Source organism: Phyllobates terribilis, unplaced genomic scaffold (assembly GCF_046119375.1).
Source record: "Phyllobates terribilis strain yellow unplaced genomic scaffold, ASM4611937v1 Scaffold_2__4_contigs__length_985480577, whole genome shotgun sequence".
NCBI classification, from domain to species: domain Eukaryota; kingdom Metazoa; phylum Chordata; class Amphibia; order Anura; family Dendrobatidae; genus Phyllobates; species Phyllobates terribilis.
Window position 1 is genome coordinate 193,190,018 of NW_027362762.1, and position 14,626 is coordinate 193,204,643.

General features: G+C 58.4%; 1 protein-coding gene across 1 annotated transcript in view; it reads right to left on the minus strand.

Moving 5' to 3' along the window:
* Window positions 1–12,647, minus strand: part of RNF41 (ring finger protein 41) — a 62,986-nt gene extending 50,339 nt beyond the window's left edge. The window contains exon 1 of the mRNA XM_073663739.1: window positions 12,462–12,647. The gene's annotated coding sequence lies outside the window, so the exon portion shown is untranslated. The remainder of the gene's footprint in view (window positions 1–12,461) is intronic.
* Between the last annotated feature and the right edge of the window lie 1,979 nt (window positions 12,648–14,626).

The window sequence follows — 14,626 nt, forward strand, 5'->3', positions numbered from 1 at the left end:
CGCATGTATGTAGTAGCGGCTAGGCCTGAGGAACTGCAATGCTCCTTGAAACAGATGTGGATTACAGCATACTAAAAACCTTCTACCCATTATTGGGGAGTGGGTCTCCCTTCGTGATCGCCTATGCATTGAAAAGCAAAAGCTGACTAAAATTAGGAGGAAATGCAATGCCCGTTGGAAGAATGGTGGAGGTCGCAGTGGAATAAAAAGATAATATCAATGCCCCTTGAAAAAGTGGTGGAGGTCGCAGTAGCTTAACAAGACGGTTTTCATGCCCCTTACAAGAGCCATGCAGTACAGCATATTAAAAACATTATTCCCATTATTGGGGAGTGGGTCTCCCATAGTCTTTGCCTATGCCTTCCAAGCAAAAGCTGCCAAAAATTAGGACGGAGGAACTTGCAATGCTGGCAACACGGACCACGGTCAGCCTGGTGGTATAGTGGTGGTGGAGGCTGAGGATAAGGAGAAGAGCAAAAAAAAGACAAATTGAGGAAGCATATACCCATGTGTGGGTGTGAAGTGGTGCATGGGAATACACCTCCCGAAATAACAGTGGATTTGACTTTATGTTGCTCTGCTGTCATTTGGTGGTGATGAGAAGTCTGGCCCAATCCAGCCCTTGTTCATTTTGATAAGGGTCAGCATTGTCAGTTGACAGGCTAGTACACTTATCAGTTATAATTCCCCCAGCAGCACTAAAAACACGCTCCAATAACACACTAGCGGCAGGGCAGGCCAGGACTTCCAAGGCGTACAGAGCGAGTTCATTCCAAGTGTCCAGCTTGGATACCCAATAATTAAAAGGCACAGAGGAATCACGGAGGACGCTGGTACGGTCGGCAAGGTACTCCCTCACCATCTTTTGAAACTTTCCACTCCTTGTGAGAGTACCCCGCTCCTCAGGGCCTGTAAGCTGGGCGGGTCTCAGAAAACTGTCCCAGAATGTTGACAGTGTTCCCCTGCCTCTGCTGGATTGGAGTTGCGTCTCTCGCGCCTGTACGCTTTGGTTGGTCAACGAACTGTGACCTCTGCCGCTAGCGTGTTCAGATGGGAATTTTTTTTTAACAGTTCTGCAGCAAGGGCCTTCTGGTACTGCCCCATTTTTGTAGACCTCTCCACCTCAGGAATAAGAGTGAAAGTTCTACTTGTAGCGGGGGTCTAAAAGTGTCACCAACCAGTAATGACTGTCACCCAACATTATGACAACGCGAGGGTCACAGTTAAGGCAGCGTAACAAAGTCAGCCATGCATGCCAGACTGGTAACGGGCAAGACTTCAGTGTCCTCACCAAGATGACGACTGACCATGCTCTCCTCTTCCTCCCTGTCCTCGGGCCACCCACGCTGAACCGCCTGTATGACAGTTGTACAGGTACTACCACCGTCTACAGCACATGATACCAGCTCCTGTTCCTCCTCCTCCTCTCCCTCATTGTCCCCCAATGCACGTTGGGATGAGATGAGGCTGGGCTATGTGTAATCGCCCATTACGGGTTCTTGATCCATCTCATCATACTCTTGCTGCAATGCCTCCACTTTAATTCTCTGCAGAGAGCGTTGCAAAAGACAGACAAGTGGGATGCTGACGCTAATGATGGCGTCATCGCCACTCACCATCTTGGTGGACTCCTCAAAGTTTGTCAGGATGGTACATATGTCAGACATCCAGGTCCACTCCTGATGTCTTATGTGTGGAGTCGGACCTGAATATCGAAGGCCTTGTTGCAGTTGGTACTCCACAACTGCTCTCTTCTGCTCACAAATCCTTTGCAACATGTGGAGGGTAGAGTTCCAACGTGTGGGGACATCACACACCAGTCGGTGTGACGGAAGCTGCAAACGCTGCTGCAACACAGCAAGGGCGGCGGAAGCTGTAGCAGACTTGCGAAAATGAGCTGACAGGCGGCGTACTTTCACGAGCAGATCTGGCAACTCGGGGTAAGACTTAAGAAAACGCTGAACCACGAGGTTAAGCACATGAGCCAGGCATGGAACGTGTGTGATCTCGCCTCAGAGCCACCACCAGGTTACGGCCATTGTCACACACGACCATGCCTGGATATAGGTTCAGCGGTCTCAGCCACAGATCTGCCTGCTCTTTCACAGCAGTCCACAACTCACAAGCAGTGTGAGGTTTATCATCTAAGCTTATGAGTTTCAGCACAGCCTGTTGCCGCTTGGCTGAGGCAGTACTGCAGTGCTTCCAGCTTGTAACTGATGTGGTGACATCTGAGATGGAGGCTGAACATGAGGAGGAGCTGTACACTGTGGGGGCAACTCTAACTGACATAGGGCCCGCAATCCTCGGTGTGGGGAGGATGTGTTCCGTCCCAAGGTCAGACTGGGTCCCGGCTTCCACTATGTTTACCCAGTGTGCCGTCAGGGAGATGTACCGTCCCTGGCCACAAGCACTTGTCCATTGTCAGGTGGACTCTCCCAGTAACGGCGTTGTTGAGGGCACAGCAGATGTTTTGGGAAGCATGCTTGTGTAGTGCAGGGATGGCACACCGGGCAAAATAGTGTCGGCTGGGGACCGAGTACCGAGGGATGGCCATCGCCATAAAGTTGCGGAAGGATTCCGTCTCCACCAGCCTAAAAGGCAGCATTTCCAACGCAAGCAGTCGTGAAATGTGCGAATTTAGGACTGTGGCCTGTGGGGCGTTGGCTGTGAATTAGCGCTTTTGTTCAAAGGTCTGGGATATGGACAATTGAACGCTGCGGTGGGACGTGGACGTTGATGCCGTTTCTTGAGAAACTGCCATAACAAGTGAAGACTGAGAGGCATCTTTGCATGCAGTATGGACAGGGGATTGCCTTGCACGCACAACAGCGGAAGTAGTAGTGGTGACACCCGCTGACACTGGTAGTGGACCCTGGGGTTCGCCCCACAAAGTCGGGTGCTTTGCTGCCATGTGCCTGATCATGCTGGTGGTGGTCAGGCTGGTAGTTTTGTCACCCCTGCTGATGCTAGCATGGCAGGTGGTACAAATGGCCTTTTTGGGGTTATCAGCACAGTCTTTAAAAAAATTCCAGACTCTGGAAGACCTACCGATTGTACTGGCAACGTCCCTCGTGTTGGTGTTATGGGGAACTGTTGCCCGCCTTCTGTCTGCGGCCACCACACTGTTTCTTCCTGCCTGTTGGGGTACTCTGCCTCCCTCCCCCTGTGTGCTGCTAGCCTCGCTCTGCGTGTCCTCCTGCCACGTTGGGTCAGTTACTAGATCATCCACCACCTCCTCCTCCTCTTCCACTTGTGCACCACGATCCTCCTCCTCACTTCCTGGCAATTGTGTCTGGTCATCGTCCACCTCTTGTGGCAGTTCAAATATTTGTGCATCGCTACATGGGATCTACTCTTCCACCACTTCAAGCGGAGCAGGATAGGGGCACAAATATGGAAATGGACCAGTGAACAGCTCTTCAGAGTGTCCAAGTGTGGGATCACTTGCTGTCTGATGACACTCGGCATGGTGGGAGGAAGGAGCATCAGGGTGAGGAGGAGTATGCGGTCGAGACTCACGGCTACTAAAACTTGACCGTGTGGAAGACAGACCGGAGGTGGTGGTGCCCAGGTAACTGGAAGTATTATCTGCTATCCAATTAATAACCTGTTCACACTAATCAGTTCGCAATACTGGTGTTGTAGTGTGCTTCCCTAGTAATTCGGTCAAGAAGTGGGAGCGAGAAGATGTGGCTGTTGGTTGTGGCACATTTTCACCTTGGCCACAGCCCATCCTCTACACGCACCATCACCAGAACGTCCAGTTCCACGTCCCTTGCACATTGTAAATGAAGTAAAATAGCTTACACCTGCACTATCAATGGAAAAAGGGTAATAAAAAAGGAGACTAGAACCGTGGAAGAGGAAAACCACAGTTCTATTTCTCTGGCCTACACCAGAATCTTTTAAACAGATATATTTGTGACTGAACAGACAGGGAGACACTATTACTGTTTTTTTTTTTTAAATTTGTTAAAAAAGTTTAAAATATCCAATAAATGTTGTTACACTTCATGATTGTGTCCCACTTGTTGTTAATTCTCCCCAAAAATTAGAATTTTATATCATTATGTCTGAAGCCAGAAATGTGGCAAAAGGTAGAAAAGTTCAAGGGGGCCAAATACTTACACGATACAAGCTCTTTTCTATATACAGTGTAAGTGCTGCACTCCTTTTCTAAACCATTCACCACTGCAGTCCAAACCAAAAATGCAATAAACAAAAAAAAAAATCCTCGATTTGTAACAGATATGATTTTTAATAAAACAAGTAAACTGTAAAGTTGCTTTTTTTAGAATCAGTTTACAGTTTTACTCATGTAAAATTGTGAGTAAAGACCTTGATATTTTACACCTCCACTCCATGCATTGCCTATTGGATAGCAGAGCTAGGCTTCCTGTACCAATCACAGCTTGCCATCGCGACGGAATATTCCAGAAACCCATTCTGGGGATCAGTAGGGATTCCAACAGGTAAGCCCAAACCGGTCAGCAAGTTATCACTCATCCATACAGAAAACAGGGTTGGAAGTGTGCAATAATTCAACACTCTGGGAGAACGGTGCCAAGAGCAGCACATCAACGAGGAAACTCTCGCCTTTGTGAGTTGTGCATCCTATGAGCATAACTACCACTCAAAAACAGCAAAAAGGTTTTGAGCCAGCACAGCCCACCAGACGGAGACGTCCAATTCCGACCTCTGGAATAGTAGCAATACATAGTGAACAATGGACTATTTTCTTGCGGCGAATCCCCAGAGCAAAGGAGTAGCAGTACCGATGATGAAGATGGGCAGTTTTATTGGAATATATGATATGACGATAGATACAGCTACATATTCCGATAAAACGACATTTCATCGGCACTTGCACTCCTTCACTCTGGGACATTGTCGCAAGAAAATAGTCCATTGGTCACTACAGATTACTTCTCAATGTTGGGAATAGCACGTCTGCACCAGATCCTCTACACCACATTGTCTTATTACAGTAAGGACAGACACCTTGGCACATGGACATTGGGCACAACTGGTATCAAACGCATAATGGATCCAACGTTGGGTCATGGTTTCTATTGATAACAGGTTTATTACTGCGCACGTCTGCACCAGATCCTCTACACCACATTGTCTTATTACAGTAAGGACAGACGCCTTGGCACATGGACATTGGGCACAACTGGTATCAAACGCATAATGGATCCAACGTTGGGTCATGGTTTCTATTGATAACAGGTTTATTACTGCGCATGGATTATGGTTATCTGTACATAGGTTACTCACATGTATGTGTGCACAACAGGACCGATGGCGGCAATATAGTATACGAGTCATGGGAATACAGACGAGATGTCGACTACGTGATGTGGACACTGCGCACACCGGGGACACACGCTGCCCCCCCCCCCCCCCCACACCCACCGGAGACACACACACGGACACTGCCCCCCCACACACACACACGGACACTGCCCCCCCCACCACACACACGGACGGACACACACACACGGACACTGCCCCCCCCCCCACACACACACACACACACACGGACACTGCCCCCCCACACACACACACTGCCCCCCCCCCCACACACACACACACACACACACACTGCCCCCCCCCCCCACACACACACACACACTGCCCCCCCCCCCACACACACACACACACACTGCCCCCCCCCCACACACACACACTGCCCCCCCCCCACACACACACACTGCCCCCCCCCCCACACACACACACTGCCCCCCCACACACACACACGGACGGACACTGCCCCCCCCCCACACACACGGACGGACACTGTCCCCCCCCCCCACACACACGGACGGACACTGCCCCCCCACACACACACACAGACGGACACTGCCCCCCCACACACATAGACACTGGTCCCCCCCCCCCCCACACGGACGGGCACTGGCCCCACACACACACTGCCCCCCCCCCACACACACGGACGGACACTGCCCCCCCCCACACACACACACGGACGGACACTGCCCCCCCCCCCCCACACACACACACACAGACGGACACTGCCCCCCCACACACATAGACACTGGTCCCCCCCCCCCACACGGACGGGCACTGGCCCCACACACACACTGCCCCCCCCCACACACACACGGACGGACACTGCCCCCCCCCCCCCCACACACACGGACGGACACTGGCCCCCCCCACACACACGGACGGACACTGGCCCCCCCCCACACACACGGACGGACACTGGCCCCCCCCCACACACACGGACGGACACTGGCCCCCCACACACACACTGGCCCCCCCCCCCACACACACACACACGGACACTGGCCCCCCCCCACACACACAGACACTGCCCCCCCCACACACACACACACAGACACTGGCCCCCCCCACACACACACACAGACACTGGCCCCCCCCCACACACACACACACTGGCCCCCCCCCACACACAGGCCCCCCCCCACACACACACACAGACACTGGCCCCCCCCCACACACACACACACACAGACACTGGCCCCCCCCCACACACACACTGGCCCCCCCCCACACACACACAGACACTGGCCCCCCACACACACACACAGACACTGGCCCCCCCCCCCACACACACAGACACTGGCCCCCCCCCCCACACACACAGACACTGGCCCCCCCCCCCACACACACAGACACTGGCCCCCCCCCACACACACACAGGCCCCCCCCCCCACACACACAGACACTGGCCCCCCCCCCACACACACACAGGCCCCCCCCCCCACACACAGGCCCCCCCCACACACACACAGGCCCCCCCCACACACAGACACTGGCCCCCCCCCCACACACACAGACACTGGCCCCCCCCCCACACACACAGACACTGGCCCCCCCCCCCCCACACACACACAGACACTGGCCCCACCCCACACACACAGACACTGGCCCCCCCCCACACACACACAGACACTGGCCCCCCCCCACACACACACAGACACTGGCCCCCCCCCACACACACACAGACACTGGCCCCCCCCCCACACACACACAGACACTGGCCCCCCCCCCACACACACACAGACACTGGCCCCCCCCCCCACACACACACACAGACACTGGCCCCCCCCCCACACACACACACAGACACTGGCCCCCCCCCCCACACACACACAGACACTGGCCCCCCCCCCCACACACACACACAGACACTGGCCCCCCCCCCACACACACACACAGACACTGGCCCCCCCCCCCACACACACACACAGACACTGGCCCCCCCCCACACACACACACACAGACACTGGCCCCCCCCCACACACACACACAGACACTGGCCCCCCCCACACACACACACAGACACTGGCCCCCCCCACACACACACTGGCCCCCCCCACACACACACACAGACACTGGCCCCCCCCCCCCCCACACACACACAGACACTGGCCCCCCCCCCCCCACACACACACACAGACACTGGCCCCCCCCCCACACACACACACAGACACTGGCCCCCCCCCCACACACACACAGACACGGCCCCCCCCCCCACACACAGACACACGGACGGGCACTGGCCCCCCCCCCCACAAACACGGACGGACACTGCCCCCCCCACACAAACACGGACGGACACTGCCCCCCCCACACAAACACGGACGGACACTGCCCCCCCACACACAGACACTGCCCCCCCCACACACAGACACAGACACTGCCCCCCCCCACACACAGACACAGACACTGCCCCCCCCCCACACACAGACACAGACACTGCCCCCCCCCCACACACACACAGACACTGCCCCCCCCCACACACACACACACAGACACTGCCCCCCCACACACACACACACAGACACACACAGACACTGCCCCCCCACACACACAGACACTGCCCCCCACCCCACACACAGACACTGGCCCCACACACACACACACACACACGGACACGGACACTGCCCCCCCCCCCCCCACACACGGACGGACACTGCCCCCCCCCCCCCCACACGGACGGACACTGGCCCCCCCCCACACACGGACGGACACTGGCCCCCCCACACACACACACGGACGGACACTGGCCCCCCCCACACACGGACACTGCCCCCCCCACCCCCACGGACGGACACTGCCCCCCCCCCACCCCACACACACACAGACGGACACTGGCCACCCCCACACGGACACGGACACTGCCCCCCCCCACACACACGGACGGACACTGCCCCCCCCCACACACACACACACGGACGGACACTGGCCCCCCCCACACACACACGGACACTGCCCCCCCCCCACACACACACGGACGGACGCTGCCCCCCCCCACACACACACACGGACGGACGCTGCCCCCCCCCCCCCCCCCACACGGACGGACGCTGCCCCCCCCCACACACACGGACGGACACTGCCCCCCCCCACACACACGGACGGACACTGCCCCCCCCCCACACACACGGACGGACACTGCCCCCCCCCACACACACGGACGGACACTGCCCCCCCCCCACACACGGACGGACACTGCCCCCCCCCACACACACGGACGGACACTGCCCCCCCCCACACACACGGACGGACACTGCCCCCCCCCACACACACGGACGGACACTGCCCCCCCCCACACACACGGACGGACACTGCCCCCCCCCACACACACGGACGGACACTGCCCCCCCCCACACACACGGACGGACACTGCCCCCCCCCACACACACGGACGGACACTGCCCCCCCCCACACACACGGACGGACACTGCCCCCCCCCACACACACGGACGGACACTGCCCCCCCCCACACACACGGACAGACACTGCCCCCCCCCACACACACGGACAGACACTGCCCCCCCCCACACACACGGACAGACACTGCCCCCCCCCACACACACGGACAGACACTGCCCCCCCCACACACACGGACAGACACTGCCCCCCCCCACACACACGGACAGACACTGCCCCCCCCCACACACACGGACAGACACTGCCCCCCCCACACACACGGACAGACACTGCCCCCCCCCACACACACGGACAGACACTGCCCCCCCCACACACACGGACAGACACTGCCCCCCCCCACACACACGGACAGACACTGCCCCCCCACACACACACGGACAGACACTGCCCCCCCCCACACACACGGACAGACACTGCCCCCCCCCACACACACGGACAGACACTGCCCCCCCCCACACACACGGACAGACACTGCCCCCCCCCCACACACACGGACAGACACTGCCCCCCCCCACACACACGGACAGACACTGCCCCCCCCCACACACACGGACAGACACTGCCCCCCCCCACACACACGGACAGACACTGCCCCCCCCCCCACACACACGGACAGACACTGCCCCCCCCCCCACACACACGGACAGACACTGCCCCCCCCCACACACACGGACAGACACTGCCCCCCCCCACACACACGGACAGACACTGCCCCCCCCCACACACACGGACAGACACTGCCCCCCCCCACACACACGGACAGACACTGCCCCCCCCCACACACACGGACAGACACTGCCCCCCCCCACACACACGGACAGACACTGCCCCCCCCCACACACACGGACAGACACTGCCCCCCCCCACACACACGGACAGACACTGCCCCCCCCCACACACACGGACAGACACTGCCCCCCCCCACACACACGGACAGACACTGCCCCCCCCCACACACACGGACAGACACTGCCCCCCCCCACACACACGGACAGACACTGCCCCCCCCCCACACACACGGACAGACACTGCCCCCCCCCACACACACGGACAGACACTGCCCCCCCCACACACACGGACAGACACTGCCCCCCCCCCACACACACGGACAGACACTGCCCCCCCACACACACACGGACAGACACTGCCCCCCCCCACACACACGGACAGACACTGCCCCCCCCACACACACGGACAGACACTGCCCCCCCCACACACACACGGACAGACACTGCCCCCCCCCACACACACGGACAGACACTGCCCCCCCCACACACACACGGACAGACACTGCCCCCCCACACACACACACGGACACTGCCCCCCCCACCACACACACGGACGGACACACACACACGGACACTGCCCCCCCCCCCCCACACACACACACACGGACACTGCCCCCCCACACACACACACTGCCCCCCCCCCCACACACACACACACACTGCCCCCCCCCCCACACACAGACACTGCCCCCCCCCCCCCCACACACACACACACACTGCCCCCCCCCCACACACACACACAGACACTGGCCCCCCCCCCACACACACACACTGCCCCCCCCCCACACACAGACACTGCCCCCCCCCCACACACAGACACTGCCCCCCCCCCACACACAGACACTGCCCCCCCCACACACACACACGGACGGACACTGCCCCCCCCCCCACACACACGGACGGACACTGTCCCCCCCCCCCACACACACACGGACGGACACTGCCCCCCCACACACACACACAGACGGACACTGCCCCCCCACACACATAGACACTGGTCCCCCCCCCCCCCACACGGACGGGCACTGGCCCCACACACACACTGCCCCCCCCCCACACACACGGACGGACACTGCCCCCCCCCACACACACACACGGACGGACACTGCCCCCCCCCCCACACACACACACACAGACGGACACTGCCCCCCCACACACACACAGACGGACACTGCCCCCCCACACACACACGGACGGACACTGGCCCCCCCCCACACACACGGACGGACACTGGCCCCCCCACACACACACGGACGGACACTGGCCCCCCCCCACACACACGGACGGACACTGGCCCCCCACACACACACTGGCCCCCCCCCCCCACACACACACACGGACACTGGCCCCCCCCCACACACACACAGACACTGCCCCCCCCACACACACACACAGACACTGGCCCCCCCACACACACACACAGACACTGGCCCCCCCCCACACACACACACAGACACTGGCCCCCCCCCACACACACACAGACACTGGCCCCCCCCCACACACACACAGACACTGGCCCCCCACACACAGACACTGGCCCCCCCCCCACACACACAGACACTGGCCCCCCCCCCCCACACACACAGACACTGGCCCCCCCCCCCACACACACAGACACTGGCCCCCCCCCCACACACACAGACACTGGCCCCCCCCCCCACACACACAGGCCCCCCCCACACACACACAGGCCCCCCCCCCCACACACACAGGCCCCCCCCCCCACACACACAGGCCCCCCCCACACACACACAGGCCCCCCCCACACACACAGACACTGGCCCCCCCCACACACACAGACACTGGCCCCCCCCCACACACACAGACACTGGCCCCCCCCCCACACACACAGACACTGGCCCCCCCCCCACACACACAGACACTGGCCCCCCCCACACACACAGACACTGGCCCCCCCCACACACACACACAGACACTGCCCCCCCCCACACACACAGACACTGGCCCCACCCCACACACACAGACACTGGCCCCCCCCCCACACACACAGACACTGGCCCCCCCCCCACACACACACTGGCCCCCCCCCCACACACACACAGACACTGGCCCCCCCCACACACACACAGACACTGGCCCCCCCCCCCACACACACACACAGACACTGGCCCCCCCCCACACACACACAGACACTGGCCCCCCCCACACACACACACAGACACTGGCCCCCCCCACACACACACTGGCCCCCCCCCACACACACGGACACTGGCCCCCCCCCACACACACACACGGACACTGGCCCCCCCCCACACACACACACGGACACTGGCCCCCCCCCACACACACACACGGACACTGGCCCCCCCCCACACACACACGGACACTGGCCCCCCCCCACACACACACGGACACTGGCCCCCCCCCACACACACACTGGCCCCCCCCCCACACACACACTGGCCCCCCCACACACACACACGGACACTGGCCCCCCACACACACACACACACACACACACACACACACACACACACGGACACTGGCCCCCCCACACACACACACGGACACTGGCCCCCCCACACACACACACGGACACTGGCCCCCCCACACACACACACGGACACTGGCCCCCCCACACACACACACGGACACTGGCCCCCCACACACACACGGACACTGGCCCCCCACACACACGGACACTGCCCCCCCCACACACACGGACACTGGCCCCTAGAAGCTGGTTACACATTAGGACATACCTGCCCACAGCCAGCATTAACTTCTACCGCCATAATGTAAGGACGCACACAGGAGAAAGTGTCACACAGGAAAGTTCCCCCGGCCTCCCCCTGCAGGCAGCGCACAGCCTGGCCTCCCCGCTCCGCACATAACATGCTTAGAGTTCCCACCTGCCCGGACACTGACTTCCTCCCGGGGCCGCAGCCCGAGTATCCTGAACACTTCAGACGAACTCACCGTGACTAGCCCCAACCCCAACGGAGCGGACGCCGCCTCCCCCGGGGCAGGGAATCTCCGGTGCCCGGACGCTCCGTCTCTCCCTTGGCCCCTGACAGAAGCTGACGCCACCACCGGTCTCGCAGCTCTGCTGCTACGCAACCCACAGCCAAGTCACGCCCGTCCGTCTTGTGACTAATGGCTGACATTACCCAATCACAGGGCAGAATTCTGCAGAGTGGGCAAGGACCAACTAATCATCAACAAATCAGAAGGAAGGATGTGAAAAGGGGCGGAGAACTAAACCTGGAGGTGTCCTGAGCGAAGGGAGAACCTTTAACTCATTCCTGAGCGCGTGACGTAGCAGAACTCCCGGCCAATCAGAGTGTAGTTGCTAGTCAATTGTTTCCATACGTCACCGGCGCGTACACCCTCAGAGCGCTAATTACGGCGCACTGTAAATCCTGGCCGCCATCTTGTTTCTCTCCATCAGTTGTATGGAGCCCCAGTGTGGATGGACGCCTTACAGTGTGGCCAGTACAGCACTACAACGCCTAGAATGTGTAGTGTAGGGGACGTGAGGCAGAGCTATCATTGTGGGAAGGGGAGACAGGCATGGCTGTAAATAGTGGAGCAGGTCTGCTGATGCCCCCCACAGGTCTGAGGAGCACGTTCCTTAAAGGGGTTGTCCACTACTTCTTGACTAAATGTTCGGCCGATAAACTACTCCCCTCCCGTGTCGGCATCATTCCCGCAGTGTCAGCACTCGCGGTCCTGGGACTCCCATGCTGTTGTTGTGACATGTGACCCCGGTGCCCAATCAGCGCTGGCATCACTGTCTCCGTCTTCGGACAAATTGAACATGAAGAGGAAGTTAGTGCTGTGGCGGTTCCCTCCCTCCTGCAAGGAGAAATGTTACCCCTTGGATACCGGTCTGACACCTCTCACTCAGCCAAACCAGAACTCACGCTTTGCACTGACGAGGGGCAGTACCCCGAAACACAGTGTCTGCAAATTGAGGTTCTGGCTTTTATCCTAAGTCATGTGATAAGGCTCGTTAAAGGGTCACTATTGACTTTTAGGATTGCTACTTCCTGTAGGTGGCACTAGAGTTCTGGTCATCTTCCTCTCTGAAGAGACAATTTGCATATTTCCCAGAGGAGCATTGCGGCTTTAAAAATCTCACCGTGACATGCTTAACATGTCGCTCTCCACAAGGAGAAATGTTACCCCTTAGAAACCCACACAAACATGGGAGAACATACAAACTATGTAGAGATGAGGAATTCCAGCAGCAGGCAGGTCTGGTAAAAATTCCAAAGATTTATTCAAATAATAAAATCCACTAACACTCCCCACCTACCACCACATGTACAGTTAAAAGGTCTGGCAGACGCGTTTCGGATACATGTCCTTAATCATTGCACTCACAAACTTGCAGATGTCCTTGGTGGGATTTGAACCCAGGACCCAACAATGATAACCACTGAGCCACCATGCTGCCCTATCAAATGGATAGTGACCCAGTTGATTTACTCATTTATTTGGAATGGACTGATGAACTTAGGAGCCAGCTTTTTGCGGGGAATCGTTAAAAGGGTTGTCTTTTCCCAGTGGCTTGGCACGTTAAAAAATAACAAATTAAGTGATAGTCACCTCGTGGAACTTACATTGTTACTAAATAAAATGCAGTTACAAAAAAAGTGAAGGTCCTTAACGCATAAATTGGCCAATTCATGTATGCCCATCAACCACGGCAAGATGACCTCCCTCTGATGGGTACCTATCCTACTCAACATGCCTCTCTCAGGCTATAAGCCTACAATTTAAATGGTCAGGTTGGAGCCAGCAATAATTAAAAGCACCTTTGAGCTGATGGGAGGAGTGCACCCTGACTCTGCACTCCTGCCATCAACCCAAGGGTGCTTTTAATTAGTTCTGGTCCCTACCTGCCCATTTAAATTGTAGGCTTATAGCCCGAGAGAGTCATGTTGAGTAGGATAGGTACCCATCAGAGGGAGGTTATCTTGCCGTGGTTGATGGGCATACATGAATTGGCCAATTTATGCGCTAAGAACATTCATTTTTCGTAAGTGCATTTTATTTAGCAACCATGCAGTTTAGATCTCATGTATTCAGAGTTTGCATATATCTTGGCCCTTACAGAATTCTGCTGTGTTCTTTTT